The sequence below is a fragment of the Cardiocondyla obscurior genome, linkage group LG27 (assembly GCF_019399895.1).
Source record: "Cardiocondyla obscurior isolate alpha-2009 linkage group LG27, Cobs3.1, whole genome shotgun sequence".
Classification (NCBI taxonomy): Eukaryota; Metazoa; Arthropoda; class Insecta; order Hymenoptera; family Formicidae; genus Cardiocondyla; species Cardiocondyla obscurior.
This window is the reverse complement of record NC_091890.1, coordinates 322,890-348,251: the sequence shown is the minus strand read 5'-3', so window position 1 is coordinate 348,251 and position 25,362 is coordinate 322,890.

Below are 25,362 nucleotides of genomic sequence, written 5' to 3'. Positions count from 1 at the left end.
AACGCTACTTTAATAAAACTTTGACCAAAACTAAGGTCCACGGACACAGAGATAATACACTATAGCAAACGGAGGCGTCATCAATCAAAATTATTAAAATGAAATCTAGGGGGAAGAAATTTTTCTTATAATCGATGAGGTAACCCGTCCAGTAACCGGAAGTAGACAACTCATTTCGACTAATAATTCGGTCGTAAAACTTCAATTGGTCTTAGTGTATTTATCGCCTTGAGCAGTATGCTTTTGGCTAATCAGTGAAAAGTCGTAAAACAAAACAAAGGCTCTCGCAACTGCTGACACTTAGAAAAGCTCTCCTGCATAGCGAGAGTACGGTCACTGTGACTCCCCCCCCTTCAATTTTATTATTCTGGATAAAGAATACAGAGAACTTGTTTCTGCCATAAAAAATATTAAGAGAATAAAATCAGATAAAGACATACGATGGATCTGTCTAAAACTAAAACATAAAGAGATGCCGAAACAAACCGACGTTGCGCAACGATCACCAGGAGATATAATATATATTGTCACGTTATCTTTTCTCTTCCACGAGGAGAGAGTCGCGAGCAAAAGAGACGGCCGTGCACGGACGAAAAATCCGTGTACCGTCGTGACACGAGGGAAAGGGAGGGAGGACGGGTCGTGGTTCCTCAGCTGTATCCCGGCGCGGGACGAACTAGTTTTGGGCGCCAGGCACGGGCCCAGCCGTGCCGATTCGATTCACAGAGGCTATCTCCTTTTAATGATCTCCGATAAATTCCAACAGCCGTCGCGCGCGGGGGCTAGCTCATCCGAACGGAGAGGGGCGAGGTATCACAGACGGAAGTTCTCGGACCGGCGGAAACAACAGCACAAAATGATAAGTACGCGAACAGGGCGAGTACAATTTTCAGTCCGTTTATTAATACGCAACGGAACGAGACAATTACGACGAGTAACAAGAAAATAACAAAATTATCGTAATCGTGAGCGGGCTCGATCTTCGCGCAATCCCCTAGATCGTGGCTTGAGTTTTGAACCGCTATTAGGTCGCCACGAGTATCTCCCGTAGCTCTCACGCCGGCCCTGACTGTTTTGATGCCGGCCACGCGCCTCCCGTACACGCGGCGTGTTTTCGCGGGACGCAACGACACACAAGAATTCACGCGTAAGATCGCCCGTCGTAAACAAGATCGCGTGATTTCTTTTCCGACCTCCGCCGCTGCCGAGGGCTCTCCGTGCGGACGCGACGTACGACAGCATCACAAATAATCGAATTAACCAACGCAAACAAACCGTCCCGGTATGTCTCGCGGGGCCCAACCACCGGCCTTTAGACGCCCGTCGGCTGCCACTCGCTAACGTTACGTCCTTGCCTCGCGACAAGGGTCCACCAAAATAATCTAACGGGCCCGCGTGCCCGTTTTATGTGGCCGGGTATCGTCCAAATCCGCGTCGGCCTTCCCGGGAGGCGAAGGGCTGTACAATACAATAATTCCGCAATGTGAGTGGAAAATCTCACCGAATAAGCACGCCTTGACCTCTTGAGACGTCCTCGCTCTCCCTCACTCTCTCTCTCCTCGCTCTCGCTCGCCCCGGTCGTCTTCGCTCACTCTCGCTATTGCTCGCTAATTCTCGCCGATCGCCCGTCTATTACGCCGGTCTACACGGAAGAGAGCGAGGACCGCGCGAATTTTTGGCACGAGGCCCGGCGTATCCCCCACTCTCGCGCCTCGCGGATTTTTCCGCGCTGCGTTGCCGATTTCCCGCGGAAGCCGCTGCCCTCACAGAGCCCTATCGGTACTAGCCGGGTGGCGCGGGTTTCGGATAGTCCGTTGTCGCAACAATTCTCCCGCAGGTGGTTTTCGGTGTTGAAACGTGTAGGCGACAAGCCTCCTCCACGGTTCTCGGGATGGGCGGCCTCCCATCTCGGGCCCGCATCCGGTCACCCCTTTTTCTGGAAGTTTGCGCCTCCGCCTATGGTCCGCTCCTCTCGCTCCTCCCGCGGCAAGGACAGTCGGCATTCTCGGCAACATACGGTAGCAACAAAATCCACCAACGCGATCGTTAATTACCGCCTCGAAAAAATAACGCTACATCCTCCGGAGATTTCCGCGACCCCTTTTGCTCTCCTCGCTATCGCGATTCGTCCAGCGCCGCTGCGCCTTTGTGACGGCCGCGGGGAGTTGCGACGAAGCAGCGAAAGCCGCCACGTCACAATATATATAAAAATAATACCCAGCAACAGCTAAGAAACGTCAAGGCGACTGGTGTCGTAAAAATTCCAAACAATAAATCAGAATTAGAGCAGAATGCGGAAATCAGAAGATGAGACAATACTCCCTCCCTTTGATTTTTTCGGCTATATAAGCCTCGCGCTTTTAGGGCGAAAGCACTACCAAATTTAGAAGCAGAGTATTAACATCGTGACTCTGCCCGATTTCTTCGCGAAAGAACAAGTAAAAAAAAGAAATCTCATAGAAGAACTCCATGCAACATCTGTGGGTCAGAGACTCAATGCCTTCACCAACTTACTTAAACAGAAAATACGAAACTGTTAAAAGATTTGAATATGTTAATTAGTATTGTCACCGCCGCGGGGTCAGCACCTCGTGGCCGATCACCGGCGACAGATCGATATCAATCTGTCGTTCGATATTTTGCCTCCGATTCTCGAAGGCGTTGCCGGCTCGAGTATCTCAATGTTCACTCAGCTGTGCCTAGCATCGTCTTGTGGGCAACAAAGTTCTCGAAACTCTAGAAGATTACTCATAGATCGACTCATCTGGAAGACTCAAGCTATTGTCTAAAGTGCAACTCAGCCAGTGCATCTTCGCCGTGTGCAGATTCGGCGAATTGACTGGCAGACATCATTTTGCAGCACGAGGCGTGTTTAATCTCGTGCTCAGTTACTCAAAAGACTTAGCAGCGTCTCAGCGTTAGAATTATTATAATTTTGATTGCAGTTACCACTCAGTGCAAACTCTTACTAACTCTTGACTCAATAGTAAACTCAGTGAAACTCATATTAGCATCAGTGCGGATCTCAACGGGCAAACACGTGCCCATCGCGTGCCGCCGCGTGGCTCTAAATCGAAGGACTTCCATCCGCCTTTTCGTACGATCTCAAACCGGCCACGATCACGTAACATCCCCGCGGCGTTCGTATAAATTCATTTAAAATTTGTAAAGCCTCATTTTTATACAGAAACCATCATTCAGCCTACCTCGCTCACCCCTGAGGAAGCAGCAACAAAGACCGCCAGACTCTAAGCCGCAACCACTAGAAGTGAGTTAATACATAAATCTTAAAAGAAAGAGAAGACATCACAACATTTAATAAAACCTCCCTGAAAATTATAGTGTCATATTCCATGAATTTAACGCGTCAACAACCTACCGAGAATTTGCGACCTGTTCCATCTGGACCATCAACACATCTCAATTTAACTAATTCGACCCCTTCGCGCTTATTAACGAATACAATTACTTACACTACACCGGATATCACTCAAACGGCGCCGTGCTGTAATAAATTCATTCCTACAGTTTCTCAATCTAATAACAGAGGTTTAATCTATCCCCCATTCGAAATTGATTCGCATCTATTCCCTTCTAATTCTCAACCTTCTTCAAAATCTAAAAATTATTATCCGTTTATAGTTTTAGATTTTCTTACCTCGATATTCCGTCAACCTACCGTTATTTCTCACCCCAAAAAAAACTCCTCTACCTACGTTCCCGATAACAATCCACCAAGTTCCCGTTTTTATGAAACCAAAAATTATCAATATCCTCCTAACCGAAAACCTCCAGGGTGTTGCAATTGTGAATCTCAATTACCACACTGTGCCTTTCATATGTGTGGTTATCAAAGCGGAAGGAATACCGAATTTCGTACACCGCTTCCTTGCTCGTCATGCTCATTTTCAATCGAACAGCTTGAAAGAAATTGTATTTGGACAGGCTTTCATTATATTCATTATAACAACAGAGCAGAGATAAGCAAATGTCCTTTCAGGTCAACCCATTCTCCATCCTTGATTCCTAGAACCTCTCATTTTTCCCAATTATTCCCGTCCTGTCGACACTCTCATGCACACTGCCATTCACACATTCATCAAGAAAACCATATGTAAAGTCACTCATACCGAAAAATTGTACACCCGCGAACATACACAAACATCTACAATAATATTTTTATTTAAAGCAAAAGTCGAATATAATTGTAAATTACATTCATCTATTTAAGCAATAGTCTACCGTCAAAGTGTAAAACCTTTTCAATTTAAATAAAATCAATTACCATTCACTTACAAACTGGTTCTGGTTTTTTTTTGCTTAAAGCTTGCGCGGCTCTATCCTAATAAATAAGATTAAATTCTTTTATTAAAAAAGGGCCATAGGCCGCACGCGTTTCGGAAATGGCGTCAAAGCGTCTATTAAGGCGTTGACCCAAGGTTCAAAACCTTGGCACGTGCGCCTCTGCCGCAACGATACGGTCCCTTCCTTTGTATCAGCGGCAATAAAAGTTTTTGCTCTGTTGCATCGGTAACCTTCCGATTTTCCTGAATCTCTCTTGACTTCAGGCTTCGAACGTAACATAATTAATTACTTCACAAAAAGAATAAAGTTGAAAAAAATTGGATAAATTGATTAACATCGTCCAAAAACTTCAAGCCTATCGTAAAGCGTTAAATTGAATTCCGCTTTTAATTGCTCGCGATGCTGACTGGAAAGCTTTATTAACGGCTTTGAGAGCATCTGACAGCAATATATTAATTTCATCTATTAATTACTTACTTCACTATTGTATGCGGTATGATCCTTATAAAGCGTGGCACGTGTCGCTTAAATTGAATATGTATAGTATATAAATAAGTTCTCATAAAATACATTTATTTAAATCACACATATACATATTGGAAAAAATAATGAATTATGAGGAAAAACTTAGTATATTCTTTATTTTAAATGTATTTTATTCTAAAAAATCTTAATTTATAATTAAGTTATAAAACTGGTTTATTGTAAATCAAGAGACCATATAATAAGAGGTCAAGGATAAAAAAACTAATCTTTTATTTTTATTAATACAATATTTGAAACTTGCGGTATGAACTTGGGGTAATGTATTTTTTAGTTTTTTACTTAAGACTTAATTTGTGATAAAAGATTTAAGTGTGAGAAAAACCTTTATGCGACATTAATTTGTACTGAAGAGATTAAATATAGTTAATAAAGAAATTTTATCAGACATTAACAGAAGAGATTTTCAAGTATTTTTGGTGCGCGGCTCTTAATTAGTAAGTTTTATCGGGTACGGTTGCGCGAAGAAATTCAGAATTTTTGTCGTGTTTCAGAATAGCCGGGGGCCCTTATTGCTCGCCGCAGCAGGTGGTCATGTGGAAGTGTGTGAGATCCTGTTGCTGCAGGACGTCGACGTTAGCAGCGTTGATGATGTGAGTAGTGTTGCATAAATTCTGTTTTATTAAATACTTTACATAGTCTAGAATATCAAAAATGTTTTTTTTTCCCCGTTAATTCTAAAAGCGTTTATTAGATTACATAGATTTAGTTAAACTTTCAAACGTAACATTTTTGGAAAACTTCAATTTTTTTTTTAAACGTTACCAACAATAAACGAAAGATTTTTATGATAGTATTACCGATATACTTTCACACATTGCATTGTAGTATTCGTCTTTGCATAGTTGTTTATACCTTTCCAAAAAAAGAATAAAAAAAAAGATTATACCACCGTGACAGAATTCGAGCCTGCAATCTTCGGATCCGAAGTGGGACGCCTTATTCGTTAGGTCACACAATCTGTAAGGAGTAGTTCCCCTATACATGAAAATCTGTGATCAACTTTTATGAAAATCAATATCTTTGACATAATTATTTAATTTTTATATTTACATTCTTATTTGTGCTTTGTTTTAAAAAGAAAAATAATTTGTTATTCAATGATTAAAATTTCGATAAAAAAAACATGTGTGTGAAGTTGGCATCTCAACTGTTGTAACACGGTAATTTCGGGTCCGGAAAGCTCGTCGGAAGCCAGAGTGCGAGTGTAAAGAACCGAGACTTGGTTAATCGTAAAATAAAGGATTTATTAATAAGAAATAATGTAGAGTCAAAATAATACACTTAATCTAATAATTGAAACAAAGGAATAAACAAAGTAATAAACTAAAGATGAATTGAACAAAACGGCCACCCGCCGTGAGCTGGATTCCAGGGGAACGCTAGTGCGGGTCGCTTTGGGACGTATTCTAGGTAACAGGCCGTATCGGGCATACAGGCTTCCGCGGTTGCGAGTAAGCGACGCGGGTTACAGGACGGGCCGCTCGGGCCGTATCGATCGTACAGGCTTCGCGTTCGCGAGTCGGCGGCGCGGATCACAAGCCAGGCCGCTCGGGCCGTATCGGTCGTACAGGCTTCGCGTTCGCGAGTCGGTGGCGCGGATTACAAGCCAGGTCGTTCGGGTCGCATCGGTCGTACCGGTCTCGCGTTCGTGACTCGGCGGCGCGGAGTACAAGCCAGGCCGTTCGGCCGTATCGGGCGTACAGGCTTCGCGGTCGCGAGTCGGCGGTGCGGTTTACATGCCAGGCCGTCTGGGCCGTGTCGGTCGTACAGGCTTCGCGTTCGCGAGTCGGCGGCGCCGCGACTTAATTTGCCTACGAGACGGAACGCGTGAGAGAGAGAGAGAGAGAGAGCCGGGAGCGCCCGGTCGAAGGAATGCTCGGGAGCGCCCGAGTCTCGGAGATGTCGGTATCGAGGACGGCCGGGAGCGCCCGGTCGAAGGAAGGCTCGGGAGCGCCCGAGTCTCAGAGATGTCGGTGTCGAGGACGGCCGGGAGTGCCCGGTCGAAGGAAGGCTCGGGAGCGCCCGAGTTGTGTAGAGCGAAGTCGGTTTCGGAGGCCGGGTGAGCCCGGTCGAGGAAGACTTGGGAGCGCCCAAGTCCTGGAGGATCGGATGCTGGGGTGCTCCCCAGCGCGGAAAAGGTGCCTTGTTTGCGCTCGAGGCAGCTTATATACCCGTGGGCCCGGGAGTGGGGGACACTCCACTCTCGAGCGGTCTGTGGCGGCGCGCGGTGTGGGCGGTTGGGCGGCCCGTGTTACCCGCTACGGTAATCCGCGCTACGCGCTGCGGGCGGCTGGTCGGCCCGCGCGTAAATTAAATTTTGGCCGGGGCCGCGCGAAGTCTTTGGCGAACGGTGATGGTCGCGGCGCGGGGTCTGGAAAGTGCAGTTTTCGTGGCTTAGTGCCACACTGTTAGTATCTCATAAATAAACTTTATATTTTCTTGCATCCAGCATAGTTCTACAGTTCTTGATAAGTTTTAACAATGGTTCCGCAGAAAAAAAAAATTAAAATCGATTATTTATAAATAAGATGCTAACTTCCGATTACATCTTGTAGCATCTCATCGTATTTCAATTCATTGATCACGAACAAAGAATAAGAAGTAAAGTTCCACTACTTAGAAACGTTTTGCCAATAGTTCTGACGATTCCGCGGAGTTTTAACATCCATTATCGTCGTACACATAAGTGTGAGATACTGTGTATTTCTCGAAAGTTTTGATAATTCTATTACAATTGTAATGTAAATTTGCATCTCTACTTTAACTTTTCAAAGAGTTCTAACGTGTAAAATTATTATAAAATTTTATAGACAAACTTTATTATTTTACACTATCATCTTCAAATATATGTTTGAGATGTTATGTAATTTTCGAGAGTTTTGCTTAATGTAAACTAGTTTTTATATAGTTCTGTGCTAATTGCTTTTCTAAAGAGTTCTGATGATAACGGCAATTAAAAAATTTTTTTAACATTTATTTTGTTACAAAATCTCATATTATTACGTGTAAGGATAAGATGCTGGTCGTAAAACGACAATTTTGGCGACATAAAATAATAATTCTTCTAAAATTGTCATATTCTAACATAGTTCTGGATACTATTATTAATATATTTTTTAAACAATTTAGAACTATTTTATTTGGCAGATTAATTTTTCTTACTCTTTGCATTACCCGGAACCAACGACTGGGACGTGGTAAAATTTGGCTCCATTTTTTCGTTTTTTTGGGGTTTTTTGTTATTTTTTGTTTTTTTTTTGTATTATATTATATTTTTATTTTATTTTATTTTATTTTTTAATTTTTTGTATTTTATTTTATTTTTTGTTGTTTAATATTTTGTAATTTTTAATATATTTTTTGTTATTTTTGTTAATAATGTTAACTTATACCTAAATATTTTATAATTTTAAGTGTTTTTTTATAAACCTCGGTGGGGAGATATCACAATTACTTATCGTCTGAAAGTACATAAAACATTAAATGTGGTTGAATTTTTTTGCTCAAATTAACGCTCTCACAAATTGGACCAAGATCATCATATTCGTGCCAATGTAGACCACATTTTGCGTAACCGATATAGTGACCTGGCTTCCAACCTACAACCCCGGCTAATGTATATGTTCAGCTGTTAACAATGATTGTTTGCGCTATTGATCTGTTACATTAAGAAAATGATTATTTAATTAATTAGATGTTCGGAAAAAATCCTCAGGAAAGATATTCGTGGGTAAGGTAGGAAGTTGACGTATCACCGAGTTTTGCGTGGGATTCGAGATCCGAAACCACGCAATTTACGCGCAAATATATTAGTCAAGTATTTCAAATTAAGATTGAGCGCGTAGTTGGTTCTTTTTTAGAGAAAGGAAGTAAATCCTTATTCTCTGGAATAGAACCGGCAGTAGTCTTTCGCAAGTAAAAGATCATTAGGTTATTTCAAAATAACTAGTTCAGGAATTTCAAATATAAAAATTAACAAATTTAATATTAATCAAATACATCTAAAATATAAAAACAAATTTAAAGAATTAACGGAAAAAATAATAAAATACGAGAAAGGAATGAGTCTTAGCAGCAGATATAATTTAAACATATTAAAAACTGTGTGTATTTACAATATGAATGTGTGTGTAATTTTGAATGTGACGCAGAATTATTCTAGTGTGATCTTCTCGATCTCGCACACCCTCACTGTTGACCGAGGAAAAACGAGATCAATCAGTCGTATCGGGGCCAGGAAAGAAATTTCCACCCCCGGATAATAGATGAAAAAGTGAGAGTCAGGAGGAGAGCGACTCGCCTGCCTCCTGATCTCTTCTAGCTCAATGGGGTCAGGGCCGATGGAGAAGGCCCTTTCCGGAACAGGATCTGTCCACGGAATATAAGCCTTACAAAGGAGCTCCAGGAGAGGGTCTATAACCTCCCTTGGTTCTGGATGCTTCTCGAGAACCTCAATACTCGGAATGGGAGATTGTGGTTGATCGTGAGAGTCTTTCTTTTGGGAGAGAGATAGAATTATCCTCGCCCAGAGAGTCGACTTCCTCGGGAACGAAAGGAAAAGGAGGCGGGATGAGAGGAAAGGAGCAGGCGCGAAATTCATCTCCAGAACACTTTGAATCAAAGATGAGAGATGAATCTGGGGAGTAAGACGAAGTCGTGAGGCGGAATTGCTCCGATCCCGGCTCCGTGGACTAATTTGATAAGTCTAGGTTGTTGTCGCAGGTTTCGTCGGGCGGGAAATAACCAAAGAGTGGCTCCGAGTCTCCATGGATGGATGATGGTGGTGGAGCGCCCGGTCGTGGGAACCACGGTCTCTCCTCGTGACGCGAAGGAGTCATGAATATCTCTTTGTTTGGCGCCGCCGCGACCTAGTATTGTAGGAAAAACCGACGGACCAATTCTCTCAGATTTTTTATTTGCTTGTTCCGCCGCGCCCGGCTCTTTTTCAACGTTTTCTTATTTGACGATTTCATTAAAAATTTACAGTTTGGTTTTAATTTTTATAAGAAAAGATTTAACGAATTTAACAAAAAAAGCGTCGAAGGAGACTCGTCACCGACGATTTCCAGAGCTTTCGGCTCGCCCATTAATGAATCTCCGCGGTTCATCTTAAGCAAAGCTCGTTTCCCGTTTTCTTGAAGCCGTGGATAGCCGCCAAACTTCCAGCAACATTTCGCGGCGTGAACCACAGTAAGTCGCTAGTTATTTGACGGCATATCACAGCCGATATTCAGGAGCAAATCTCTTCGCAAATTTGAATCGTCATGAAGTCTAAAGAACATAATCAAATCTCCGAAACTCTGACTCAGACAATCCCTTCCCTCTTTTCTTGAATTTAATGAAAGGAACACTTTGAATTAATAAACATTTAATGGAATTAATTTTAGTTCGCGGGATAACGTAATTGTTTGTTGAGACTTACTTTTTGGAGATTTTCTGGAGTCTTCTTCTCAGATTTTTTAGCAGTCTTGCACAAACAGGCACTCACAATTTGCTTAATTAAACTTGTGCGCTGGATATCTGGTGAGTAAGAGAGCGTGCTCCGCCAGAACACAAGATTTTATAAGCTCGGAAAAGGGGAGAACTATTGCCGAATTTTCACTTTTCCGAAACTCAAAACTTTCATTTGCTGAGCTTGTTCCTCCACTTTTCCTATTTTACAATTATTGAGCACTCACGCCCTATCCATTCTCTGTTTCTTAAACTTCTAAATTTTTCGCCCTTAGTTTCTAGATTTTGGTGAGGAGTTCCCGAGATCCATTGGTTTTTGAATATAAAATGTTTATAAGAGACTCCGCCTCAGCGAATCATCCCTTCCGAACCTTCCAGAATGTTACTAACATTTTTAGAGAAATGGTGGGAAAACTTTTACTATCGATATGACTTATTGTGTTGCTTGAATTTTATTGCTTTTGTTCGTACAACATACTCCGGTAATTGCGGGCCTCTTGCGCCCTTGGTTTTTCTAAGGCTCAGGATCCACGGTGCAATTACATTTTAAAAAGTTTTTTTTTTTCTTACGATGGACTTTCTAATCAGAGTTTGAAATATTTATGAGCCTTTAGGTTTGATTTTTTTTTGTCATATCCAGACAAATTCCTTTTGTCTGGATCTCGTTGGCGTCCGTTTACAATTTGTTGCATGTTTTTTATGTTTTCACGCAATAACCAGTACCGGAATATGTTAGTTTTAAGAATTGTCTTTCTGGAAGGTTGTGGCCTGAGGCCACGTACTTCAGACCCCGCGCCGCGACCACCACCGTTCGCCCGAAATAATCGCGCGGTCCCGACCACGTTTAAATTACGCGCGGGCCGACCAGCCGCCCGCGGCGAGTAGCGCGGACCTACGCAACGAGCAACACGGGCCGCCCAACCGCCCACACCGCGCACCGCCACCCGACAGCTCGGGAGTGGGAGCCCCCACTCCCGGGCCCACGGGTATATAAGCTGCCTCGAGCACAGACGAGGCACCTTGTTCCGCGCTGGGGAGCACCCCAGCATCCGATCCTCCAGGTCTTGGGCGCTCCCAAGACTTCCTCAACCGGGCTCACCCGGCCTCCGAAACCGACTTCGCTCTACACGACTCGGGCGCTCCCGAGCCTTCCCTCGACCGGGCGCTCCCGGCCATCCTCGACACCGACATCTCCGAGACTCGGGCGCTCCCGAGCCTTCCTTCGACCGGGCGCTCCCGGCCGTCCTCGTCACCGACATCTCCGAGACTCGGGCGCTCCCGAGCCTTCCTTCGACCGGGCGCTCCCGGCCGTCCTCGTCATCTACATCTCCGAGGCTCGGGCGCTCCCGAGCCTTCCTTCGACCGGGCGCTCCCGGTCGTCCTCGACACCGACATTTCCGAGACTCGGGCGCTCCCGAGCCTTCCTTCGACCGGGCGCTCCCGGCCGTCCTCGATACCGACATCTCCGAGACTCGGGCGCTCGCGACTCTCTCTCTCTCGCCCCTTCGCGCCAGCACGGATCTAGCGTTCCGTCGCATAGTCGAATTAAGTCGCGGCACCGCCGACTCGCGAACGCGAAGCCTGTGCGTCCGATACGGCCCTCACGGCCTGGTTTGTAATCCGCGCCGCCGACTCGCGAACGCGAAGCCTGTGCGTCCGATACGGCCCTCACGGCCTGGTTTGTAATCCGCGCCGCCGACCCGCGAACGCGAAGCCTGTGCGTCCGTTACGGCTCGCACGGCCTGATTTGTAATCCGCGCCGCCGACTCGCAAACGCGAAACCTGTGCCGCCGATACGGCCCTAGCGACCCGTCCTGTAACCCGCGGAGGCCTGTATAACCGACACGGCCTGTTACCTAGGATAAGTCCCGAAGCGACCCGCACTAGCGTTCCCTTGGAATCCAGCTCACGGCAGATGGCCGTTTTCCGTTGCAATTTATTCTTTAGTTGATTACTTTGTATATTCCTTTTGTTAGACTAAGTGTAATCTTTTGACTCTATATTCTTTCTCCCTTTTATTAATAAATCTTTTATTTTACGATTTAACCAAGTCTCGGTTTTCTTTACACTCGCACTCTGGCTTCCGACGAGCTCTCCGGACCGGAAATTACCATGTTACATAGCGCCCGAACAGGGACCTGACCAGACCGAGACTTGAGTTAACGCGAATGAAGAGCTGGATTTACAAACTGTCCAAAAACGATTTAGCCGAAGAATTAGCGCGAATTCACATTGACAATAGCGGTCCTTGTAGTCAATTACGACACCGACTTCGAAGGTTTGTGGAGGCCAACCCCGACTATAAGCCCCCGATGGCCCTTAACAGAACCGATCCATTGAAACCACCGTGCAAATCACAGACAGCCATCATCATGGAAGTACCAGACGACGAACTGCACGCCTCAAAACACCTAGATGCGTTCGCGGCTGGCACACCGCAGCACCAACCGCTCCCAGCATTCAGCCACGTGGAGGAACTCTTACCATTCCACGCCCCGGCACCGGAGGCTCGGATGGAGGGTGCCGCCATCAGTCGGGCCGAAACGAGTTCCCCTCGTGAGGACGAATCTGTCAGCCTAACCGATCACGCGAAAGTTATTAATCAAATTCGAAAGTGGGGCGTCCACTTCGATGGAAGAGACCCGTTCGCATTTCTCGAGCGTATCCAAGAACTACAGCGAGCATACGGCTACCCGGGGGACCTCTTGCTACTAGGGCTACCCGAAATGTTAAAAGGAGATGCTTTGCTCTGGTTCCAAATTAACCAGGACCAGTGGAAACGTTGGGCCGATTTTCAGGACAGCTTCCGGAACTATTACCTGCCCCACCGATACCGAGCCCAGCTCACGCGAGAAATACACGGCCGAGTACAACGAGCGGGAGAACCGTTCAAGCAATACGCCACCGCATTGCTAACCATGGCCCGTCGAGCTGGGAACCTTTCCACCGACGAAGTCCTGGATTGAGTCTACGAGAATATGAGGCCCGAATACAAATTATACATCCGAATTCGAGACGTGAACAACTTGGAGGACCTCACTAACCGAGCAGCCGAATTTGAAGATATCAAACGCCAGGAGAGGGAACATACCGAGAAACAGCACGCCAGTCGGCCACCGGCAGTGGCCGCCGCCGTCGCCTATAGCCGAGAAGAGTGCTGTTGGCGCTGCAAGCAACGAGGTCACACTCGAACCAAATGCCGACGCCCCGCCGTTAAGTTTTGCTCCCGTTGTGGCAAGGACGGCGTCCTAACGAGGGATTGCCACCCGTTGGCGGGAAACGCACAACGGGCCGGAGGCGTCGACCACGCCGACCGGCCCAGCACCAGCCAGAGTTAAGGTTTCGGCCCCGGCCGCACCTGCCGATCATGCTCGGAAACAACGAGATTGAGGCATTACTCGACTCGGGATCCGAGCTGTCATGCGTCAATGCCGACGTAGCAAGGTTGGCCGAAGACCTGGGCCATCATCGCCAGACGAATCGACAGCAGGTCAGACTGGCGGACGGGGAAACCACGGAGACCGCCGGTAGCCTGCAACTTCCGGTCCGGTACGAAGGGAAGACGTACCAGCACGAGTTTACGATCATGCCGCACGCCCGCACGCCCATGATCATAGGGATAGATCTCTGGGAACGGATCGGTTTAACTCTGCGGATCCCACCCGGCAGTACACGACTGAAACAAGCATGCGGTTTGGATGAGGCCGGTTTAGCTACACAAACACCAGAAGAGGAGAATCGCCTCAAGCATTTTCTCGAGGTAGAACTTGGCAAGTTCCGAGACGTGCACGGGCCTACCGATAAAATTACTCACCGGTTACGCCTGAAAACCGATCAACCAATTAAACAGAGATACCGCCCACGCAACCCAGCCATGCAGGAGGTCATAAATCAGGAAGTCAACCGAATGGAGCAAGGCGGAATTATCGAGCCCTCCCGTGGAGCGTGGAGTTCGCCAATTGTACTCGTCAAAAAGAAAGACGGCCGGTATCGTTTCTGCATCGACTATCGGAAAGTCAACGAGGTCACCGAGAAGGACGCATACCCGCTGCCACAGGTTAACGCCACGCTCGACAAATTGCGAGGAGCACGATACCTAACTACGCTGGATCTCAAGGACGGCTATTGGCAGGTGCCGCTGGAACCGGAAAGCCGACCGGTCACTGCATTCACGGTCCCCGGCCGAGGCCTGATGCAGTTCAAAGTCATGCCGTTCGGACTGCACTCAGCGCCGGCCACGTTCCAGCGGCTCCTGGACGCAGTGATCGGTCCCGAGCTCGAACCGTGGGCATTGGTTTACCTCGACGACATTATCATCCTCAGTCGTACGTTCGATGAACATCTAGACCACTTAAGAACGGTTTTCGAGCGCCTGCGTGATGCGAAGCTGCGCCTAAATCCAGGGAAATGTTATTTCTGCCGACCACAGTTAAGATACCTGGGACACATAATTGACCGCAGGGGTATACGCACCGACCCGGAGAAAACGTCAGCCGTAACCAACTGGCCACCACCAACAACCCTCCGCCAAGTACGACAGTTCCTGGGCATGGCTTCGTGGTATCGCCGATTCATCGAGAATCTTCGGCCTGAAAACCGCACTAACAACCGCGCCAGTACTGGCCTGCCCGGATTTCACCCGCCGCTTTGTGCTCCAAACGGACGCCAGCACCAACGGCCTCGGAGCAGTATTGACGCAACACTTGACGGAAGGAGAACGGGTGGTTGCGTATGCCAGCCGCACACTCAACAAGGCGGAGAAAAATTACAGCGCCACGGAACTTGAGTGTTTAGCGGTTATCTGGGGTATACGGAAAATGAGAGGATACCTCGAGGGTTATTCGTTCACGGTAGTCACTGACCACCAGGCATTGAAATGGCTGCAGCGCCTGGAGGAGCCCTCTGGACGGCTGGGGCGATGGCTGTTCGAGCTGCAACAATTTGATTTCGACGTGCGTTACCGACGAGGGGCGGCAAATCAAGTGGCCGACGCACTCTCCCGACAGCCGATCGTGGCCAGCACCGAAGCATTATCCTCCGATAACTGGTACCGACGCATCCTCAACGGAGTACGGGAAAACCCAGCGAACTTTCCCGATTACAGAGAACAAAAAGGACGCCTGTTCCGTCACATCCTACACGAATTAGATTTTAAGGAGGTCGACCCAGCGACGCAGTGGAAACAGTGCGTGCCCAAACCAGAGCGACCACAGACGATAGCTCGGCATCATGAGGGCGTTAACGCCGGACACTTCGGCACCGCCAAAACCATTGCCCGCATGGCCAGGCTGTTCTACTGGCCGGGCATGTTTCGCGATATCACCCGCTTCGTAAGACAATGTAAGAATTGCCTCGCCTATAAAGTATCACCCACGAAGCCAGCCAAAAAACTACACACGGCACCAGTATCAGCACCATGGCAACAAGTCACCATGGATCTGATCGGACCCTTGCCCCGCTCTCGGAAGGGCCACACGTGGCTATTGGTCATGCAGGACCGATTTTCAAAATGGGTGGATCTCCAGTCGTTACGTAAAGCGACCGCAGGGGCAGTGGTCACCGCAATAGCAGAAAAAATCTTGTACCGGCATGGGTGCCCTGACCAAGTTATTTCAGATAACGGTACACAGTTCAAGTCTCACTTACTAAAACGGCTGCTGGCGTCCTGGCACATCCAGCATCGCACGACGCCTATCTACACCCCTCAATGCAATCCGGTCGAGCGAACTAATCGCACCATCAAGACGATGATCGCGCAATACACGCAACGACATCACCGGCGCTGGGACGAACAATTGGGGCCCATACAATTCGCGTTTAACACTGCTCAGCACGATGCAACCGGATATACGCCCGCCTTTCTGAACCATGGACGCGAATTAGCGTTTATGCATCCCGACGACCGCCGGCACGCCACGCCAACGACACCGCACCGAACTGAGCGCGCGCTGCACGAGGCTTTTCAAGTAGTCCGGATTAATCTAGCTCGAGCATTTCAGCGCCAAGAAACCACCTACAATCTACGACGACGAGATTGGCGGCCCCAAATCAACGACGCCGTGTGGAAAAAAGAGCACCCACTGTCGCGGAAAACCGACGGTTTTAATGCGAAACTGGCGCCAAAATATTCAGGCCCGTTTACAGTGGCCAAATTTCATTCGCCAGTGATAGTGGATCTCCGCGACGCCCGAGGGCGTTGGCAGCGGCGCATCCACATTCAGGACCTCAAGCCGGACTCCCCACCATCAGTAACCGACCAATCCGCGACTAAGACGGCCCCGCAGTTAGGATATATAAAGCGCTCACGACCACGGCCATCATCAGTCGACCGAAAGCAGCTATGGCAAAACAAGAGAAAATACACGAGCTCTTCGGAAGCCTCAGTGAGGAAAGTGAGTCGCCACCAGCCAGCCCACCGCCAGGGGCCTGGCCCCCGCCGGTCGACCCGAGCCGCCGATATCCGGTGCCGCGCGTTGGGACAAGCGTCCAGCAAGGAGACGGCAGCCAGCGGAGTCACACCCGTTGGCTAGAAGAGCTACCACCCGCTCTTCCTAAAGCGCCCCGAAAAGGCCAGGGGCGCCCTCGGGCTCTGCCGGATCCAACAGCCGGTGCGACCGAGACCACCACCGCTCGGTCAGGAAAAGGGCCAGGGCAAGCAACCACGACAGGCCCGCAAGGATCAACCAAAAAGTTGCAGCCCACCAAAGCAAGCTTCACGTCCAGCTCGGACAGCCGCAGGACCGACGGCGGCTCCGCCAAAACAACGGCGTCCAAAGTCCATCGAGGCGAGGCAGAAGACCCGGGCACAAGTCGACCGCCAAGACCGACAGAACCGGCCAAGACACCGACGATGCGTCGTCAAAACTCGCCGCCACGCCGAGGGCCAACAATTCGGGCCATGGAAGTTCTCCAACCAGCCCGGCGCGAGCCGAAAAACATTGCTGGGATCGAGATTAGCATGCCCGACAAAAATCAGACGGGGCTGACGGCCACACCAGGGGGACCGCCGGCTCACGGCAGGGCAGCCAGGCTGAAAGCACCGCGCATTCGGCCAGCCACCGCAGCCACAACGGCCAAACCAGCAACAGCCAGGACACGAGGAAGAACCATAAGCTCCTTGACGGCGGCCAGGTTTCCAACCACAGCCAACACGCCCGCGGTCCTGCCACTACCGCCATTCGCGCTAGAGCTCAGGCGGGCCACGGCACCGCCGGTGGCTCCACCACCGATGCCACCAGTGGTCCCACCGACGACAACGTCCGCGGCTCCACCACCGACATCGCCAGCATCTCCACCACCGCCATCGCTGGCAGCTCCATCGCCGACGTTAGTGGCAGTCACATCACCGACGCCACCCGCCTACATCCGCGAGAAAGGATGGACATCGAGGCCAGGCATCCCACTCGCCGTGCCAGTCCAGCTCCCGAACGGCGAAATCACCTCAGTACCGATGTCCGCCATCCGCCACAATCGGAAGTGGCGGGCCCGGACCGCAACCGGAAAATGGTTGCTGCGCTTCGCCCCCGACGGCAGACTCACCATGTGCCGGAAGATCCAGGGGAGGCCTTCGATTAAAGAGGGGTGATGTGGCCTGAGGCCACGTACTTCAGACCCCGCGCCGCGACCACCACCGTTCGCCCGAAATAATCGCGCGGTCCCGACCACGTTTAAATTACGCGCGGGCCGACCAGCCGCCCGCGGCGAGTAGCGCGGACCTACGCAACGAGCAACACGGGCCGCCCAACCGCCCACACCGCGCACCGCCACCCGACAGCTCGGGAGTGGGGGCCCCTACTCCCGGGCCCACGGGTATATAAGCTGCCTCGAGCACAGACGAGGCACCTTGTTCCGCGCTGGGGAGCACCCCGGCATCCGATCCTCCAGGTCTTGGGCGCTCCCAAGTCTTCCTCGACCGGGCTCACCCGGCCTCCGAAACCGACTTCGCTCTACACAACTCGGGCGCTCCCGAGCCTTCCTTCGACCGGGCACTCCCGGCCGTCCTCGACACCGACATCTCTGAGACTCGGGCGCTCCCGAGCCTTCCTTCGACCGGGCGCTCCCGGCCGTCCTCGACACCGACATCTCCGAGACTCGGGCGCTCCCGAGCATTCCTTCGACCGGACGCTCCCGGCTCTCTCTCTCTCTCTCTCTCACGCGTTCCGTCTCGTAGGCAAATTAAGTCGCGGCGCCGCCGACTCGCGAACGCGAAGCCTGTACGACCGACACGGCCCAGACGGCCTGGCATGTAAACCGCACCGCCGACACGCGACCGCGAAGCCTGTGCGTCCGTTACGGCTCGCACGGCCTGATTTGTAATTCGCGCCGCCGACTCGCCAACGCGAAACCTGTGCCGCCGATACGGCCCTAGCGACCCGTCCTGTAACCCGCGGAGGCCTGTATAACCGACACGGCTTGTTACCTAGGATAAGTCCCGAAGCGACCCGCACTAGCGTTCCCTTGGAATCCAGCTCACGGCAGATGGCCGTTTTCCGTTGCAATTTATTCTTTAGTTGATTACTTTGTATATTCCTTTTGTTAGACTAAGTGTAATCTTTTGACTCTATATTCTTTCTCCCTTTTATTAATAAATCTTTTATTTTACGATTTAACCAAGTCTCGGTTTTCTTTACACTCGCACTCTGGCTTCCGACGAGCTCTCCGGACCGGAAATTACCATGTTACAAGGTTCTAAAGTTTTTTCCTTTGTGTTACAATGGAGTACGGTATACGTTTCCCTTAATTAAATTTTCTAATACGTGTGGAAAAAAAGAGACGCGGAGTCGGAGACGTAACAGATCCAAGTGTAGGATTAAGAATTTTATTTGGAATCTCGTATCTATTATCTGTTAAGACTGTTGTGTTGATAATCATATGCGGTCCATATTTGTTTCTGTCTTCAATTAGTAAAGAACATTTTTGACATGTTCGTTTAGTTTTGTGTCCATTGTCTATTGCCTCTTGCATTTTATCGAAGCCTTGAGATAGTATAATGTCTACGTTGATACCGAGAATAACGTTTTGCCCCTCGAAGTTATAGCCGCACTGACAGAAAACTTTTACATTGTAACTGGGTAAATCACTAAAAACGTATTATGCTAAGTGAGCTACATTACACTCGGTATCCAATCGTTTTATTGTTCTGGTGAATAATTCTATTTTAAATAATCCTAAGTGAGACAATATCTCCGCTCTCTCTCTCTCTCTATAATCATTCGCCATTATTTTTTGTTTGTTAGTATTTTTACTACCAATCGTATAGTTTTGTTATCAGATTTATTATTATTTATTAAAACTATTATATTATATTTGCTTGTCTAATACATGCGATACATCATACTAAAAGATTTTATAAAAATCAAATTTTTTCTTTTACATCATAATTTTACATTTAGATATTTAAATAATTTATATATAAAATAATTTATTAATTATTTTTAAATTTTGTATATAAAAATCAAAATAATATATGTTAACTTTAAAAACTGTCTTGTTTTTAAAAATTGCGTGTCGTACGATATGCACGGCACCAGTATATTTGTGGATGAAAACAAGTTTCAAAAGATTAGCGGTGGGAATGTAACTGAGTGGAACGGTCGCCGCAGCGTTTACGAAATGATTAAACGGTTTCAGCAAGTACTTGATATGCATAATGGTTGGCGAATTCATTCTGCAGGCGGTAAACAGATTAGCCTGGATGAACATACTAAAAGTCCACAAAATCAAAGGATATATTCGCAGGGTAATAACATTTTTTGAATAACAAAATACGGTAGGATTAAAATTACAAACCCATGTGAAACCGTAAAACGTAGACCTAGGTTCGCCCCGATGATAAAACGTAATTAACATTATAAACCCATGTGGAACCGTAAAAACGTAGATCTAGGTTCGCCTCGATATGATATAACATGGTAATGTAAAGAAAGAAAATTATATTTAAGCAAAATCAAGACTCCCCCAAAAAAAGACTTTCATCAATCAATATCAAATATTCTTTATAAAAATAATGAGATCAAATAATAGCGCCAAGAACCTGAAGGAGCTAGAAAATTTTAGAAATAACAAACCCATGTGAAACCGTAAAACGTAGACCTAGGTTCGCCCCGATGATAAAACGTAATTAACATTATAAACCCATGTGGAACCGTAAAACGTAAACCTAGGTTCGCCCCGATATGATATAACATGGTAAAATGTAAAGAAAAAAAACTTGGCGCTGCGAAACCAAATCTTTAAAATCGAAAAAACATTCTTTAAAATTTCAAATTATAATTTTTGCTTTTACGATGTGCTATGCATCAGATTTTTGTAACCACACCGGATGTATATTAAGATTTATAATACATCCGACAGTCCGCAGTCTGTAAAAGTGGGACGGCAAAAAATTTGCTGCATTGCGCATTTTCAATATATTTTTATTTTATATTAAACATATTTTTTATGTCATCACCCTTCTTGTTTTTTCTCCTCATCCTCTTTCCATCTTTTTTAAGGAGGTAAAAATTTGTTGCATTGCTGAATTTTAATATTTTTTATTAAAATTCTTTACTTTTATTATTTTTTTTTTACATTTTCTATTCAATATATTTTTTTTTATTTTAAAGATTTGGTTTCATAGAGCCAAATTTTTTTTTTTTTTGTTTTTTTCGATTTTAAAGATTTGGTTTCGCAGCGCCAAGTTTTTTTTTTCTTTACATTTTACCATGTTATATCATATCGGGGCGAACCTAGGTTTACGTTTTACGGTTCCACATGGGTTTATAATGTTAATTACGTTTTATCATCGGGGCGAACCTAGGTCTACGTTTTACGGTTTCACATGGGTTTGTTATTTCTAAAATTTTCTAGCTCCTTCAGGTTCTTGGCGCTATTATTTGATCTCATTATTTTTATAAAGAATATTTGATATTGATTGATGAAAGTCTTTTTTTGGGGGAGTCTTGATTTTGCTTAAATATAATTTTCTTTCTTTACATTACCATGTTATATCATATCGAGGCGAACCTAGATCTACGTTTTTACGGTTCCACATGGGTTTATAATGTTAATTACGTTTTATCATCGGGGCGAACCTAGGTCTACGTTTTACGGTTTCACATGGGTTTGTAATTTCTAAAATTTTCTAGCTCCTTCAGGTTCTTGGCGCTATTATTTGATCTCATTATTTTTATAAAGAATATTTGATATTGATTGATGAAAGTCTTTTTTTGGGGAGTCTTGATTTTGCTTAAATATAATTTTCTAGTTTCTTTAGGTTCTTGGCGCAATTATTTGATCTCATTATTTTTATAGAGAGTATTTGATATTAATGTACACATTTTATGTTCTATTTGGAGGAGTCTTTTTTGTAGTCTTTTTGTAGGAGTTTTTTGAGAATTATTTTTTGGAGAAGTCTTTTTGAGAGGAGTTTTGGTTTTCGGAGTTTTTAGGGGGGTTCTTTTGGGAAATCTTTGTTTGAGGGAATCTTGATTTTGGAGAAGTCTTTTTTGGAAGAGTCTTGATTTTACTTAAAAGTTTGTCGAGAATGCTTTTCGCGCGCTTATACTTGGCGCTTTTTTATACCTTTTTTTTAAAAAAGGTAATTTTGGGGAGATTTCATTCATTTTGTAGTTTATAATCAACAATATTAATGTACACATTTTACGTTCTATTTTGTTAAAATTTTTTTTTAGTCATTTTGTAGTTTTTTTGTGGATTTTTTTGGGGGAAAATTTTTTTTTGGAGAAATTATTTTTTGGGAGTATTATTTTTGGTTAAAATACACATTCTGTTTTATTTTGGGAAGAGTAATGTTGAGGGGTTATATCAATAGAGACACGTTAGTATTTTGCGTTTTACATATAACATGCAGCAAAACTAACCATGTTATTACACTACATGTCATTTATTCTTAGCTATCTTGAGATTTTCGGATTTTAACAACAATCCAACCAATCGCTTTCTAAATAGGTTCCGTTTAAAGCTTGTATATTATTGATTGATTTTTTTCCAGAAAATTTTTGACATATATAATAGAATGGGCCCCATCCAACGCCCATTCTCGTGAGACGCACCAAATTAATACTTTTCGTCTCTCCGTTGCAATGTTACATTTAACACCTCTAACGTTTTTATAAAATTATTGGTCTCAGGCGCACAGCAGCCTTTTGTCGGCGCACAGCAGCCTTCTGTCTGCGCACAGCAACCAATATTTAAAACCAACGCCCATTTTTGTGAGACGCACTAAATTAATACTTTTCGTCTCTCCGTTGCAATGTTACATTTGAGACCTGTAACGTTTTCATAAAAATAATGGTCTCAGGCGCTCAGCAACCTTTTGTCGGCGCACAGCAGCCTTCTATCTGCGTACAGTAACCAATATTTTAATTATTTCGCAAAATTTCCTATTCAAAGATATTAATATTTTCTCATTCCATCATTGTTATTAATCATTACGCAAGGTTTCTTATTCAGAGCTATTGAGATTCTTTTTTTTTAGCAAAATTTTCATAAATGTCTAAACTAACTATCAATCAGATTTTATTTTATTTTTTTTTAATTTAATAACTTATTGGTCCATGCTTGCAATTTGTTAAATAAATTTATTTTTTATCAATCTTTTGTAAAAAAAGTATATAAAGATCTTTAGCACCTCTGGGCCATTGTCTTTTTTTAATTCGCTCATTATCTATTTCAATCCAACTATTAGATTGTCTACAAATACTTCTATAATTTCCTTCTTCAATACTTGAACCAAAATGAAATATAGCATTCATAACTTTATATGATTTTTCAGCTATTAATACTGTAGCCGTTGGAATCTGAGATATATTACATCTACGTTTTGCTTTTACGATTTTTTCGTTTTTTAACGAAAATATTGCAAAATGAATAATAATTATATCTTTTGTCAACGTTAATTCTTTTTTAAACAATACACTATTTCCTGTACAATTATCACAAAATCCGTTATCAGTTTGATACCAATGAGAGTATGTAACATTAAATAAATCTTGTAGATTATAGCTCTGTTTGTTAAAATTAATAATAGGTATCGAAATAAATAAATTATTAGAACTAATTGTTTTTGTATATTGACACGTAACACATCGAATAGTAGAAGTTATTTCATGCTCTACTGACTCTCTTATACACTCGTACCTTGTACACAAAGTTGTTAAAAACTTGATTCCATCTAGTTTTATATTCATCGAAAACGATTCTCCTAAATCTTGTCGAACATCATATGTATTTAAATTACTCATTCCATATTCATACCTATGCATTAACATACGTAGAATATTTGATTTATCACAATTAAGCAGTTGCTTTCTAATAGGACTTAAATGAAATAGACATTGTATAACCGTATTAGCGTAACATACAACATTTTCTGTATTTTCAAAACCACGTAAAACCCAAGTGGTATTTATTTGTAATATTTGATTTTGCTGACCATTCTCTTGAACGGCTTCGACTAGTTTAGATTGTATCCATAGAATATCTTTCACTTTGATACGACGTTCCTTTTGCATAGTAATTATTTCTGCCTCTGGTTTGTACTTATATTTTAGTCGATTGTACTCGTCAATAGCTTTTTCGTCAGCTGTCACTTTGGAAGGATCAAAGTTAATCAAATGCAATCCTTCCACAGTTGTTACTCGAGACAATGCAACGTAAGATTGACCACAATTAAATATAGAATTGCCTATATCAATAACAGCAGTCTGTAAACTCAATCCTTGACTTTTATGAATAGTTATTCCATAACTCAGACACAGTGGAAATTGTTTTCTTACAACAAATGCTTTATCCACCACTTCAAATTTAACGTTTACTCTTTCTATCAAATATTCTAATCCTGAAGGTAAAAGCAATTTAATTTTTTCCACACAATCAGTAGATATATCTCGTACAACTGAAACTACTGTAGCTATTGTACCGTTCACCAGACCCAATGTAGCATCGATATTACGCCTTATCATAACTTTTGCTCCAATTTTAATTACAATTTCTTTTGAAAGTCCAGCAGTTTTAGAATTATCATCGTCATTATTCGATAATACTTTTAATACTTTTTTTTTTAAATATGAAGTACAGTCAATTGTATCTTCAGCAATTAGTAATATCTCTTTTGAATCAATGCGACTTAACATAGCTGTATTGAGAGCGTCACACATATGACGTGCAGGTAGTAGACAAACAGCGTCCGATGAACACTTATTAATAAAATCGCATAATTCCTTTAATCTGGATTCCAAAGAATCACCTTTAAAAATTATTTTTCTATTTTCAAGTACGACACGATCAGTCGTTGTCAATGTACCAATACGAATTCTTGACAACAATTGCCTATATGTATCGTCTTCTCGCTGACGCATATTAATCGTCAATTCATCGTAATGAAATAACGTAGACCACAAATTAATAGCAGTTATAGAACCAATGCATTTGTTAATTTTATCATTTGATAATTGCGCAAAAATACAATCTTCACGTACAGGAGGCAATTGAAGTAAATCGCCAAATAAAAGAATGTGTTTTTTACCGAACCAACCATCTTCAACGTCATTTGTATCAAATATTTCTGTCAATCGAAAATGTATATACATTAAAACCAAATTTGATATCATTGACACTTCATCAATTACAAAGAGAACAACTTCTTTAAGTTCACTTCGTAAAACTTTTAATACATGATTAGACAATGGTTTATACTTTGAAGTCTGACCATGTTCAACAGGTAATTGAAGTAATCTGTGAACAGTCAAACCATCAATGTTAAACGCTGCTATACCAGTAGGTGCTGCTAAAGCGGTATCTTTGTTGAGATTATGTTTAATCCAACATTTAATCGTTTTAATTAAGAAACTTTTTCCAGTTCCACCTTCTCCACTAACATATAAACGTAATATCGAATCTTTCGACCTTACCGTATCAATGACTCTATCAAATACTCTTAGTTGATCCGCATTTAATTTTGCTATCATTTCTGAAACATCGATATTATCTATTTTCTCACCAAGATCTCTAAAATCTTGCATCGCTTCACCAGCTTCTATATTTTGAATACCAATCGGA